Here is a 14,101-nt window from a genome sequence, read left to right as displayed (position 1 = left end):
GCGGTTCTTTGTTCTTGTTCTTGCAGTATTTACATACAGCATGTCTACTGTACTATCAAATGAATGTTTTCTCTGGAGCTCATGCGTTCCCAAAATGTGACTCGGATTTGCTGTTTTCTCTTAAAGTAATAGAGCTGCTGAATGAGCAGTTGCCATGGACTATGTTTGCTCTGTGAATGCACTTGTCTTTTGACATGCACTCATGCAGCTTTAGTTTTTCCTTCATTCTTTTGGCAGTACTTAGATTCTTGGAAGAATTACATTTTTCGTAGTATTAATGATGTTTGTCTAGGTCTACTCATTGTTTGTTGTGCGGTGATTCATTCAAAACACTGGCAGTACTTTTTTATTTTATTATTTTATTAGAATTTTATGCAAAGTAAAAAAAAACATAATGCAACCTAACATGTTTTGGGATTTCAGTGTTAAAAATGTCTAGTGTTTTCCAAAAATGTCCAAACTATTGCTATTTGAAGGTGGAGTCAGCGATTAAGGGGAATTCTTGTTGTCAAAATCAGTGAATATCTCATGATGCACTACCTGTCCGTACTTATGTGCTATAAATCCTTTGTTAGTGCTCAGCCTCTGTAAACCAAGGACCTATGGACATGCAATTTGTAGGCAGGACAAGCATTCTCCAGAGTCAGCTCTAAGTTTTACATGCCTAACACTGGCTGTGCTATTTTATTTTATTTCATTTTAATCGACCAAAGTAATGGGATTTCAGTGTTAAATGTTGTATTGGGATTTCAAGCTTTGGGATTTCATTGTTAAATGTAGTATTTGAAAGAAATACAATAGAAAGTTGGTTATTTGTGCCTTATTTAGTCTCATACTTACTTGAGCAGTAAGTATGAGACTAAACATTTAGTCTCATACTTTTTCAACTTTTTTTTTACATGTTTTGAAAGATGAATCACATTATTTTCTGTCTATATACTGTTATATTACATCAAATATAAATTATTTTACCACCTTTTTCCATTAAAAACCAGCTAAGAACAGCAAATTTCTGTCCATTTAATCAGTATTATTCGTAACACAACATTTATTTACCATATTTCTAGGTAATTTCATCGTTTTAAAATGTGAATGTTTCTAATTAAACATTAAAAACAACATGAAAATAAGGCAAAATCTTGTTAAAATTACAACTTTAAACTGTTTTAAAATGTGAATGTTTCTAATTAAACATTAAAAACAACATGAAAATAAGGCAAAATCTTGTTAAAATTACAACTTTAAACTGTATTTTAATTATGGAAATTAACCGTATTTTTACGAGAAAGAAATTATCTGTTATTTCACAGTATTTTTCTGGCACCCCAGCTGCCAGAATATTACCGTTTTTTTACGTTGTTTTTTTTTACAGTGTAGGCATTCTGCTCCGCCTTGATAATATATGGTATGTATTATATGATATTATTTAGATATAGAGCTCCAGGACTGTACCGCAAGTGTTGTACATTTCTTTGATATTTGAATAACCGTTCTGCTGTTGGTGTAATGGCGCATAACACTTCAGCTGCCCCCATGTTCGTCTTAATGCGCAAAGACACACCATTCGAATGGGGACCACAACAGAATGCAGCCTTCCATGAGCTGAAACAGGTCTTATGTAAAGATCCAGTGCTGGCTGCACCAAACAAGGAGATGCCATTTATCCTTGACACGGATGCTAGCAACACAGGCCTTGGTGCCGAGCAGGTTGTTGCTTACCACAGTCGTACCTTGGATAAGTCGGAGAGGAACTATTGTGTGACGCGCAAGGTACTTTTGGCAGTGATTGATGCAGTAAACCATTTCAAGCACATCCTCTGCGGCCTTCCATTCACCATTCGCACTGATCATGCTGCTTTGAGGTGGCTCATGTCCTTTGAAGAGCCTGAAGTACAAGTCGCCAGATGGATCGAACAACTCCAGGCCTTTCAGTTCACCATACAACACAGAGCCGGTGAGAGTCACACAAATGCAGACAGCCTCTCCCGCCGACCGTGTGCCCCAGGCTGTGACCACTGCAACCGGGAAGAGGAACGGGAGGCAGCCAACCTACAGACGGGGGAGGCGATCTGTCGTGCCCTATTACCCGATGATGTTAGAGTTGGGCTGGACTGCAAACCGAGGACCCTGACCTTAAAACGGTCATGGGGTGGCTGGAATCAGACAACCAGCCGCCCTGGTAAGATGTGGTGGCCCAGTCGGCCACAGTCAGAGGCCTGAGGTCCCAATGGCCTGGGCTGGAGCTGCAGGAAGGAGTCCTGAAGAGGTGCTGGCGTGAGCCAGCCACTGGGGAGCCACGCTGGCAGGTGGTCGTGCCAAAGGACATCCGGAACAAAGTGCTGGAGGCACATCACGGATCCCCCGGAGTAGGTCACTTTGGGGTGACAAAGACATTGAGATGGCTACGGCAGGCATTCTATTGGGGCCAGAGCAGGAGAGATGTTGAGGACTACTGTCGCCACGTCGGGGTACAGAAACTGAGTTTCAAACGTTCCACATATTGACTCAGGAGGCCGGACATGTCAGGTTATAACTATTAAAAAGGATTTTGTGTAATTATAATACTACATATTACTGTTGTATATTTGACTCTGTTACACCTATTACTGCTGTATAATTGACTGTTACACATACTCCCGAATGTTTTAATTTTTTTATCAGTATATGCCAACATTGGCACAAGGCAAGCAGATGCACTTCTCCATGTTGATAAGAGCATTAAAATGAGAAAAATTAATGGGACAAAGAATTCAAGGGATATTTAGCACAGAAAAAAAATATATGATTAATCGTGAGTTAACTATGACATTAATGCGATTAATCGTGTTTAAATATATTAGTCGCTTGACAGCCCTAGCATAATCTTTTGCTAAACGTTCGGCAAAACTTTTTGCAAAATCTTTTGCAAAGTGTTTTGCGGATTGAAATGTAATTTGAATTTCGCCATTGCCATGAATCCACTGAAAACAGAGCGCATGGTACCGTGGCCGCAAGCTGCTCAGGGCCACACCCCCACGGTCCTCCTTGACCCGCCTCTCTCCTCCTCATTTGCATTAAAGCTACAGACACCGAAACGGCACGTTTGGGGAAAGCTCAAAGTGCGACTGGCTCGTAGTGGCTGTAATTCTGCAACACGGCTGCATTTCGGGAACGTCTTCAAATACTGAAATTTAAATGACCATACTGTTGAAAAAAAAATCTGACTACCATCTTGTTTTGCAGGGCAACTCAAGGCGAAGGGGTGTCAATCGAGTATTATTTGTAATGTCGGCGGCGCAACCTTGAATTGCTGCACTGGCGATTTATGTAACAATGCGAAGAACATCGGATCAAGTTTCATCCTCGTGCTGTTGTCTACCGCTGCACTGTATTACCTCTGATCAGTTGGTTTGTGTGCACTCTAGAAACTTGGGGCCAGATTCACAAAGGAGTCTCAAAATAATATAATCCTGTGCATTACCTGGAGATTATGCTATATACTAGAATATTCCTATCGAAGGTTCTTCACTGCAATTCCTCAATAACTTCCTCAAAACTCTTAAGAAATGTTTTTCCAGTCTTACCAATTTTTTTTCTGTGGATACGTTTAAATCAATCACTTGTCATCTCTATAGTGAAAAGGTCAAATCCTAACAAGGGATGAACTAATTTGTAGTTATGCATAGCGTTTCGCAGCTTGGACCTATGTCTTTTTCTTTATTATAATATCAATACACAATTGAATCAGTGAGTTGCAGCAACACCTTAAAATGAGATGAAAAACTATAGTAAATAGAAGTAATTACAAGTTAAGAAAAACAGTATCAAATACATTATCATGAGCTTGTTCTGTCCATGAACAACTGTTTGTTTGCTATCTTGATCACTATTTTGTCTTGCTTATTCTATTCATTCATCTTTCTCTCGCAAAACTTTCTCTTTATAGTGACACATGTACAACTAGCATACTGTGTAGATCGATATGATATGCTTACCTGATCGGCCTCCCAAATAAAGCCATTTAAAAATAAACGTTTTAGAAAATTGTGAGTTCATTTATAAGGTTAATTGAATATACCCATTGTTTTACACATACTATGATGGTTCAATTTATCCTTTGTCACAACTTAAATACAAATTGATAAACATTAAGAGTAGTTAGTTTGAGACCGTGCTTACATCCGGTTTGGGAGGGTGGGGGCCGGAAGTGGTATTATGGCCCACTGGGTCAGAGGAGTGTTTGGTGTGTGTGTGTGTGTGTGTGTGTGTGCGCGCGTGCGTGCGTGCGGCGTGCGTTCGTGCGTGCGTGTGTGTGTGGGGGGGTTAACAGGCTGGGATCGATCTGTGAAGATGGAAGTAAATAGAATGTTTCTAAACGCTTAGTTACTATTATTATGCAATTATTGCTACGAAATAATTTACTTTCATCAAAGATACACAGAAATTGTTAGAATTTCAGTTTCATGTTTTTTTATTTGAAGAGAAAACACTGCCTAGATGTCCCTGAGCTATAAGATTTGATAATCTTTCCATCTCACAAAAATAAAGGAATTAAAGTTTAATACTGAACATTGTAGCGGCATGATTAGCTATGTCCCTGCCTGGTGCACATTCTCTCATTAAACATTAACACCAACACATGTACAAAAACACTCACAAAAACGCACACAGACACGCACCCAACCATACACAGATACACGCACACGCACACACACCCGCAGACACAAACACACACACACACACACATACACACACACACACACAGACGCCCGAGAGCATCACACCATAGGTTGAATGAAGGGTCCCTGATTGTTAAATCCTGAGGGAGATCAGATGTGTTAAGAGGGAAACTGCGTGATCTCTGAAGCATGCAAATGCTCCGGTCTGAACCCCCCCCCCTCATCCCTGTGATGCTCGGAGAAGGATCCCCCCTCCCTGGGATGCTCAGAGAAGGACCCCCCCCTCCCTGGAATGCTCAAAGAAGGAACCTTTTGTGGAGTTCAGGCCCTTGTATGGATGACTCCCGAGTCACACTGAAAAACTCAGACAGACAAAACAGTCACTGAAACAGTCAAGTCACCCATAGAGCACAGTCCTCACTTCCAGTCTTACAACAACGTGAACCCAGAGAGATGGTGGGCCTGGCCTCAGAGCAGGTCGAACAGGTCGATCCCCATGGAGGTCTGTCTCTCTCCGTCCTTCTTTCTCTGTCTGTTTCTCCCTCTTCTCCTTCTCGCTCTCGAACACACTCCTCTTTCTGGCTCCCCATGTTCCTGAGGAAGGACAGCAGGTCTTTAGTTGAGGGAAGAGGAAGGAAAGACATCAGAAGACCCCAGAGCTCAACACGTGGGGGGGTCGGACCGCTCACACACAGATGTGCACCCAGCTGAGGATGTCAGGAAGCAGGCTTCTACTCGCTCTCTTCGTCTCTCTCTCTCTCTCTCTCTCTCTCTCTCTCTCTCTCTCTCTCTCTCTCTCTCTCTTTCTTTCTCTCTGTTTCAAACTGTTTTCAACAATTTGAAATTACCATGTCATAGTGGTTCTACAAAGGGCCGAACCCCGGCAGGGAAGTTCCCCTTTTCTGCACATTAAGAGTGACAAGAAAAAAGGCTTCTTCTGCTTTATAATGGAACCCCTGCTCAGTGGTCACCATGATTTAAGGAACAAGAAATGAAACAGTACTATTTCACGGTTTCACGCCACCATCGATAAGCCATAGGCGTATTACTGATGATATGATCGTGACACTCTGACTCTCTCTCTCTTCCTCTTATTATCTTTCTTCCCCTACCTTTTTTGTAATGCTGTTCTTCCTTGTGATCACACATTAAATGTCCTTATTATGTTCTGCTCTCATTGCCGCGCCCTCACCCCTCCGTCTGACCCGTTAGAGACACTCAGCAGACTGTGAACCAGCCAGAGACTAATGAGCCGGCTCCATTAGGGCCAATTTCAGATCAGCATCAACAAGCTCTGAATTGCCCTCACACGCCCAGTGAGAAGCGAAGCGACCGAGAGGAGAGAGAGTGTGCGTGGACGGGTGGTCCCTTGTTCAGTGTATGAGCAGCTACAGTGAAAACTAAAACGCTTTCCTGCCAGTTATCCTGCGCAGCCAACTGTGCACAGCTCAGTGTTGTGGCTGATGGGGACCGGGGCCGGGCCACTTAAAGGCCGCAAGCATGCCGGCGCCCAAAGCTGCATACACGCAATCACGCACATGCATGCGTAGGCACCACACACACACACACACACACACACACACACACACACACACAAATGCACAAACAGAAATATATACATTAATAGCAACCAAGGGGAGGAGCTTATGATGGAGGTAATAGCGGCTTACTTACGCGTCAGCATGGAAGAGGTCTCATCAACAGTTCACCCAGTACACCCCGAATGTCACGATTCAAGATCTATCCATGTTGGTTCTCTGGATGAAGTTGCTACTTAGCACAATGAGGCGAGGTGACACCTACATCTCTTGAATGCTTCTGCAGTTCAACCCTGTGGAACCAACCTATTGGAAGCGCTGCAGTTCAACAAAGCCAGTTCAGCCAAGCTAGTTTAGCCACGCTAGGTGAGCCATGCTAGCTGAGCCCGCTAACTTTGCCACACACACACACACACACACACACACACACGCACACAAAAAACACACACACACACACACACACACACACACACACACACACACTCCTACTCCCTCCCTAACTCCAAGTCCCTCATGTATTTGTTTTGCCAGACCATTGATTGAATAAAATCAAAAGGTAACTCGGTCATCCACACACATAGTGGACTTAGGGAGGGAGGGAGGGAGGGAGGGAGGGAGGGAGGGAGAGAGAGAGCGATGGAGAGAGAGAGAGAGAGAGAGAGAGAGAGAGAGAGAGAGAGAGAGAGAGAGAGAGAGAGAGAGAGAGACATTGAAGGTGAAAGGGTGTGGAGGACGGTTCATATGCAGGTCTTTCAGAGAGGGAGAGAGAGAGAGAGAAAGAGAGAGAGGGAGAGAGTGTGTGCGTGTGTGTTGTCATGGGGGGGGGGATGGGTTGACCTAGAAGGATATTAAGGCTGTATGAAAACAGAAAAGATCTGACTAAATGTAGAGAAGAAACCCCATGGAACGTGTATGCAGGCTTGCGCCGTGTATCCAAAACAAACACAGCAACATGTCAGGTGCCTCATTCCATTGGGCCCGATGCAAACGGTTCCATCCGATTCGGTCGGTTCAGCTCAAGGACGCCATTAACCCGGCCATACCTATGGGATGTTGAGAGGACATTTAAGTCAAAGCTGTTTTCAACAGTTTAAAATTGCGTGTTTACCTTGGATTAAAAAATGTGATAAGTGTCTTAAAAAAGGAAAGAGTTAAGAAGTTAAATGTAATAACTGATAAAAGAATTGTGAAAGGTTAAGAAGTTTAATCGTTATAGATAATTTAAGAATGTTGAAAAGTTCAGAAGTTGAAGTGTAATAATTTGTTTAAAAAAATCAATAAATGGTTTATGAATTGTGAAATGTTAAAGTGTAGTCAATTCTTAGTTCAGAACGGCGTAAAGTTGGTCAAACGATGTTTGAAACGGCGTTCAGAACGCAGTTTATTGTGCTGTAATTTGCATGCAAAACAGCATAAAGTTGTTCAAACAGAGGTCAATACGGCGTAAGATTGGTCAAAACGCTCTTTATTAATAGCGTTTATTAGCCTGCCTATCGTCCCCCAGTGGCAAAAACTTGCGTTCGGTGTCAAACAAGGACAAGGTATCCTGCTTGCCTTTGAAAAAATGGAAGCTCAGGCGTGCTGAGTTGGCATGTGGCCCCATATGTCGTCATAAGGGGCCAAGTTACCTCCTCTTTCTCTGCCTTGCCCGCCCAGAGAATTTGGCCCGCCAATGAGACAATGAGCAACGACCGTGCGAGCGCCACATGTGTGTGTTTGTGTGTGTGTGTTATTACACACAATATAACGCTGTGTTGTACAATTCTTTGTTACTTGTGCCGCTTTTCCACTGCATGGTACCAGCTCGACACGACTCGACTCGACTCGACTCAGCTCGCCTTTTTTGCGTTTCCACCGCGAAAACATGGTATCTGGTACCTGAAGTGGCTGCTTTTTCTAGTACCGCCTCGCTCTAGGTTCCAAGCGGCTGAGCCGATGCTAAAAGGTGACGTCGGCAGACGGCCGGCCACTGATTGGCCAGAGAGTGTGACGAAGTCACGAGAGCGACATGGCAACCATGCTGGTAACAGCCATAGCAGCGCCGCAGCCAACATATTCCACTTCTTCAACATGCCAGCTAATAATGCGAACACGAATACCATCGCATCGATGTTCTCCATTGTTGTTGTGTGGGTTCTGTCCATGTGTGGGTTACGTAGGTGTTGTTTGCGTCGCGTACAAAAATACATCACGTCCCTTTCGCGCAGCCGACCCCGCCCACGTCCCGGAGGTACTATTTGCGGTGGAAAAGGACCCGCGCTGCTACCGTGTCGAGTCGTGTCGAGTCGTGTCGTGTCGAGTCGAGCTACATGTGCGGTGGAAAAGCGGCATTGGATAACCGTTCTGCTGTTGGTGTTATGGCCATAACACGTCGGTTCTTTGATGTCTCTGGTATTTCCACTGTTGACAGTGTTGACAGTGGGTCAGCGCTGCCCGCTGCCCGCTACCGCGGGCAGTGCGTGGTTCAGTTTACCTCAGATTGATGTGGAAGTGGAAGAGCCAGAGACGTTGGAGGACCCGAAGCAGTCGTTTATGATTCATAATATCGTCTGGAGGCGCACACAGCTTTTGGCCGTGATAATATATAATATGATATAGATATTTATGTATTAGGCCCTATATGATATTATTTAGATATAGAGGTCCAGGACTATAATGCAAGCGTTGTACACTTTGTTATTTGGATAACCGTTTTTTTAACACTTTGTTATTTGGATAATATGTCTCCTATTAAATAAAAAATGTTCATGCAAAGAAAACGAAAGAAATTCACGAAGAAGATAATGTTAGGTTTTGTGTGAGGCCGCTTTGTGAACTACAGCCCCTCACTGCTCTCGATGCGAATGATATATGTCCCCACCACTCTGATACAGGCATGGCGATCTCTCTGCTCCACTTCACCGCTTTTTCCAAGGGGAGGATAACTTCAATAGGTCCATGAGGATAACGGTATAGAAAGAGCTGAAAAACATTATAAGTCGGGGCATGTGTAGATTTTCAGTTATGCCAATGGGGAGATTGTCGGTCTTTTCCACGCTAGTCGCAGGGAGCGTGACGTCACATACAAGACATGTAGTCTTTCTTATTGTGTTTTCTCTACAGCCTTTAACTGAACAATTGCACAATAAACGGTCAAACTCTTGACATGAATATTATCATTTAAATCCACAAACAACTTATGTGTTATCCTGCACAATAAACGGTCAAACTCTTGACATGAAAAATTATCATTTAAATCCACAAACAACATATGTGTAATCCTGGGCATATAGAGACCAAAAAATAATTACTTTTTCTCCATTGAAACCCATTCATATTTTATGATCTCATAGGTCCCATGGGGGTCTACCGGATGGGGCGGACTTACGAGCTCCATTGCTATACATCCACTGTAAACCGAGCGCATGGTACCGTGGCCGCAAGCTGCTCAGTGCCACACCCCCACCCTCCTCCTTGACCCCCTTCTCTCCTCCTCATTTGCATTAAAGCTACATGCACTGAAACGGTGTGTTTGGGGAAAGCTCAATGTGCGGCTGGCTCGTAGTGGCTGTAATTCTGCACCATGGCTGAATTTTGGGAACGTCTTCAAATACTGTGTTAGGGGCCCACTAATATCTATATTAAACCATCTATAAAGTAGCATGCCATGGGACCTTTAAAGGCTTATGAAAACGATTGTTCCTAGGGAATGCAGAGGACCACTGTGTGGTGTGCTCCTTGCTTGAAGAATATGTAGATGAAAGCATGATTGATGATAGCCTTTTTTGATCTGGTGCCACGATTTGATAGACTCTGCTATCCTTCGCACTAGGGTGGACATATGTGCATTGCATTGTGAGTCTCCTCAATAGAACACGCAAGTAAGACAGCTTACTTTAATCTTTGACTTATTGCTAGATTCAGATGTAGTGTCTAAGTATTCTCCAAATCTTGTCCTAAGAATATCAGGGAGGCACTGAATTTTAAACTTTATGATACAGGATGTCTGGCTGGCTGACTAAAAAGGTACTGAATTTGAAACTTTATGATACAGGAGGTCTAGCTCACATGGCTTAAAAACATCACGATCATAAAAGCGTGACAATCTGACAAAAGCGTAAATATCATAATGAAGCGAATCGCTCCGGCAACTTCTGGAGTAGCGTCGCTACCGCTTCGGCTACTGCGGCCATACTATTATCCGCCGTTTTACTCATAATCAACTGTATGACGCTAGAACTAATAACTTTGTGCATAATTTATCTTATTAGACTTCATGACATTCAACCAAACAAATAGGCTACGTAGAATATATAAAATACATTAACCCCATTCATATAAAGTACACGAATTCTAGGGAATGCGAAAAGTACACGAATGCCCGGGAATGAGCGTGCACGCGGATCTAAAAGGGTGTTTATAGCCCAACTGTATGGCCAAGGCTAAAAGTACCAGGGGTACGAATAGATAATCCGATTTTTTTTTTTCACAAGGGCTTCGAGTCAAACATTATACAGGCTGTTTCCCAAAGTGAAGGCTGCAGCCTCGCTAGAACACTTCCTTGCTAGTCGCGTCCTATGGAGATGGGGCTAGAGGGCTGGCTAGAGCGCTGCCTAGAGGGCTGGCTAGAGCACTGCCTAGAGCGCTGCCTAGAGCGCTGCCTAGAGGGCTGGCTAGAGGGCTGCCTAGAGCGCTGCCTAGAGCGCTGCCTAGAGGGCTGGCTAGAGCGCTGCCTAGAGCGCTGCCTAGAGCGCTGCCTAGACGGCTGGCTAGAGGGCTGGCTAGAGGGCTGCCAATAGTGCTTCCTAGAGTGCTGCCTAGCGTTTGTAGCGTTCAGAGTTTGGAACAACTTGCTAATGTTGAAGGGTTTCCGCTTCCGCTTTTTAATGCTGCTTCAGTAAATATTTTAATGTTTTAATTGTTTTAATTGTTATTGGCGACAGTAGTTTGTTTAAACACCAGCTACTGTGGTAGAAATTAATGATTATATTCTATGGTAAACCATGATTATTATTAGGCCTATATATCTAATGGTAGAAAACATTTAAAGCGTCTCTAGATTCTGATCCAGGGCTTGACACGGTGCCTGGGAGTCTGGGGTCAGAGCGTGGGTTGGGGCAGGAAGGAGCAGGAAGCTACGGGGACAATGCATGCTGACCTCAGCCTGGTGTCCTAGGTTATCTCGTTGACCATTTGGTTAGAGGAATTTTTGATTGATTATGGGCGGACACCTCAAACAAAGAACTGCCATGTGTGTGTGGATAAAGAGGACGGTGGAATCTGTTAACCGTCAGTGCTTTTCAAACCATTCAGCCTTATTGTTGTCTTTTTAACGATAAAGTATTTTGTCAATACTTGCTCTGGACCCCTCGATTTCTTTTCCTCTCTCTTAGGTTAGTCGAAGTGTTAATATCTCGGTTTAATTCCACGACACTACTTACATATTAAAACAAATCAATCCATGCAAAATATATTCTATTATTACGTTGCAAAAAAATCGCACAGGTACATTTTTTGCATTTACATGATGAATCTATAAAAAGCAATAAGGCTCAAAATGTTTCTGAAAACGTTCAAATAACTTAACTGGTGTAAAGCAATGTGCATTGCTTTCCTTACACAATTTGTAAAAAAAAAAACACGCGAAAAGGGCGCAAATTTCCGAGTGTTCTCAACATTGGGACAGTGCTTGTCGGTGTTCTATTACGTAGCGTCCTTAAAAGGGTGGCCGTTGAGCATGCTTCCTTCACATTGGGAAGCAGTTTCCTTTATTCAAGTCTTGTTTTTAAAGAAATAGAGAAGGGCGTTAACCCATGGACCTATAAAGAAAGCGTTTACCTCATCTTGGTTAAGTCTTCCACTAGCTGCCTCATCTATCATCTGCTTACATGATGGGCTTCGTTTGCCTTTTCTTTGTTCTTTCTTTGACAATATCCACCGGTAAGAACACCTTATTCATAAGTCCTTGAGCAACAAACTCACTTTTATGTAAATATTTGAATCCGTTCTGTGGTGGAAAAAATAACCTTTCAACCCCGCCTCTCCAGAGATGTACTGACAATGTGTTTCTGTGTAGTTGGGGGATTAAGTTGCTACTCGTGTACGGCCAAACCTTCCAAGGAATGCATTAAGAAAGTTGATTGTGCAAGGATCGCTGTTTCAGCATGAAAACAGGTGACATTGGTAAGTGTTTTACTTTCTTTTTTCCTTTTTTTAAGCTTTTTTTCTAGGGCATCCCCAGAAGTAGGCCCTATTGATAATACACTGTATCTGCTTTGTGTTCTTAATATCTGAGTTGTTACAGCTTAGATGATATTAACAGTGTTACCAAATGGATATTGAAATGGCCAGACTGATGAAAAAATAATAATCTACCATCTTGTTTTGCATGGCAAGCCACAAAGGGGTGTTTTCCGAGTGCTGCGTGCCTCGAAGGAGCGACCGATGATTGCTGCATTGGCAATTTGTGTAACAATGCAAAGAACATCGGATCAAGTTTCATCCTCCTGCTGTTGTCTACCGCTGCACTGTATTTCCTCTGATCAATGGGTTTGCGTGCACTCTAGAAACCTGGGGCCAGATTTACAAAGGAGTCTCAAAGTAATGAAATCCTGTGCATTATCTGGAGAATATGCTATATACTAGAATATTCCTACAGAAGGTTCTTTACTGCAATTCCTCAATAACTTCCTCTTCCTCTCATTACACTTAAGAAATGTTTTTCAAGTCTTTCCAACTTTTATAATTTGGGCATCTGTGAAGATGCGTGTAAATCAATAGCTTGTAATCTCTAAAGTGAAAAGGTAAAATCCTAACAATTGATAAACTAATTTGTAGTTAAGCATAGCGTTTAGCAGCTTAGACCTATGTCTTTTTCTTTATTATAATATCAATACAATTCGTAGAGTTGTCCTTTGTGTAATTTTAAAATGTTCAGATTAACTTGCCACTATCATTCAAATATTTTAAACTGTTTAAGATATTCTACTATATTATATTAAGATATTCTACTATAAATATTTTCTTTTACAAAGGAAGTCAAAGGCCCATTGACTCCCAGTAGCTGACACTTCAACTACTTCAGACTTTGTAACTTCATTTTTTAACTGTTAACCTTCATTAAAACATCTAACAAACACACTTGTATCTTCAATCATAAAGCATTTCTCTATCACTTTGCTTTTTTCAGTATCAGTTTAATTTCTTACCTGCCTCATACCCATCGTTTTTTATGACTTTACACACTCCAGCTTGGAGTGTGTGCAGTCCATTAGCATTTTAATAGTGAATAAAGTATTGGTGAGTTAAAGGTTGGGTATGGAATTCGCTTTTTTGGCCATTTTTGCAAAATTACTTGAAATCCTTATCTTAACCCACTTACAGCCACTGAGTTAGAAGTACTGACATGAAAATTAAACAAGTCAATCATCTGTGGAACGGGCAGGGCTCGAAAAACTCCAGCCAATGATTTCCAGAGCCACCGAGTTGCATTGGACAGTAAGTACGTCAATCAAACGGTCGCACTGCAATCCCACTCCCCGCGCGACCCCTTCGTGCACGTACTCAAAGCTCGTGACCCAGAGCAAGCTTCTGTTTGTTGTTATCCTGCGGTAGCTACTGGAGCTAGCTACCTAGCTAATGGCTCGCTCTCGCGCATCTGTGTTTCGCTCGTGCATGATTGCGCGTCCATGTACTTGGAATGGGTGGAGTCAGAGTCAGCGTTGAAGGAGAGGGGGTAGGACCATTTGAGTTGTTTATTTTCAAAATCTGCTGCCGTTTCGCAAATCCTATACCCAACCTTTAACTCATGATAGATACTCATGATTTGGGAATTGTAATCAGGCAGTCACTTACTGCAAGTGTTATTCAAATTAAGAAACCAAAAAACAAGAAAAAAAAAAGAATGTGCATTAACGCATACATTTT

The 14,101-nt window shown here is 42.6% G+C and overlaps 1 long non-coding RNA gene across 1 annotated transcript; it reads left to right on the top strand.

The window, feature by feature from the left end:
* Positions 1–11,849: 11,849 nt before the first annotated feature.
* LOC115545401 (uncharacterized) lies at positions 11,850–13,349 on the top strand. The gene is made up of 3 exons (XR_003977084.1): positions 11,850–12,115; positions 12,252–12,358; positions 12,572–13,349. It is a non-coding gene; the product is annotated as an uncharacterized LOC115545401 (long non-coding RNA).
* The last annotated feature ends 752 nt before the right edge of the window (positions 13,350–14,101 follow it).

This window comes from Gadus morhua, chromosome 6, assembly GCF_902167405.1.
Source record: "Gadus morhua chromosome 6, gadMor3.0, whole genome shotgun sequence".
In the NCBI taxonomy this organism is placed as follows: domain Eukaryota; kingdom Metazoa; phylum Chordata; class Actinopteri; order Gadiformes; family Gadidae; genus Gadus; species Gadus morhua.
The sequence above is the reverse complement of the archived record's forward strand: the minus strand, read 5'-3'. Positions and strand labels throughout refer to the sequence as shown.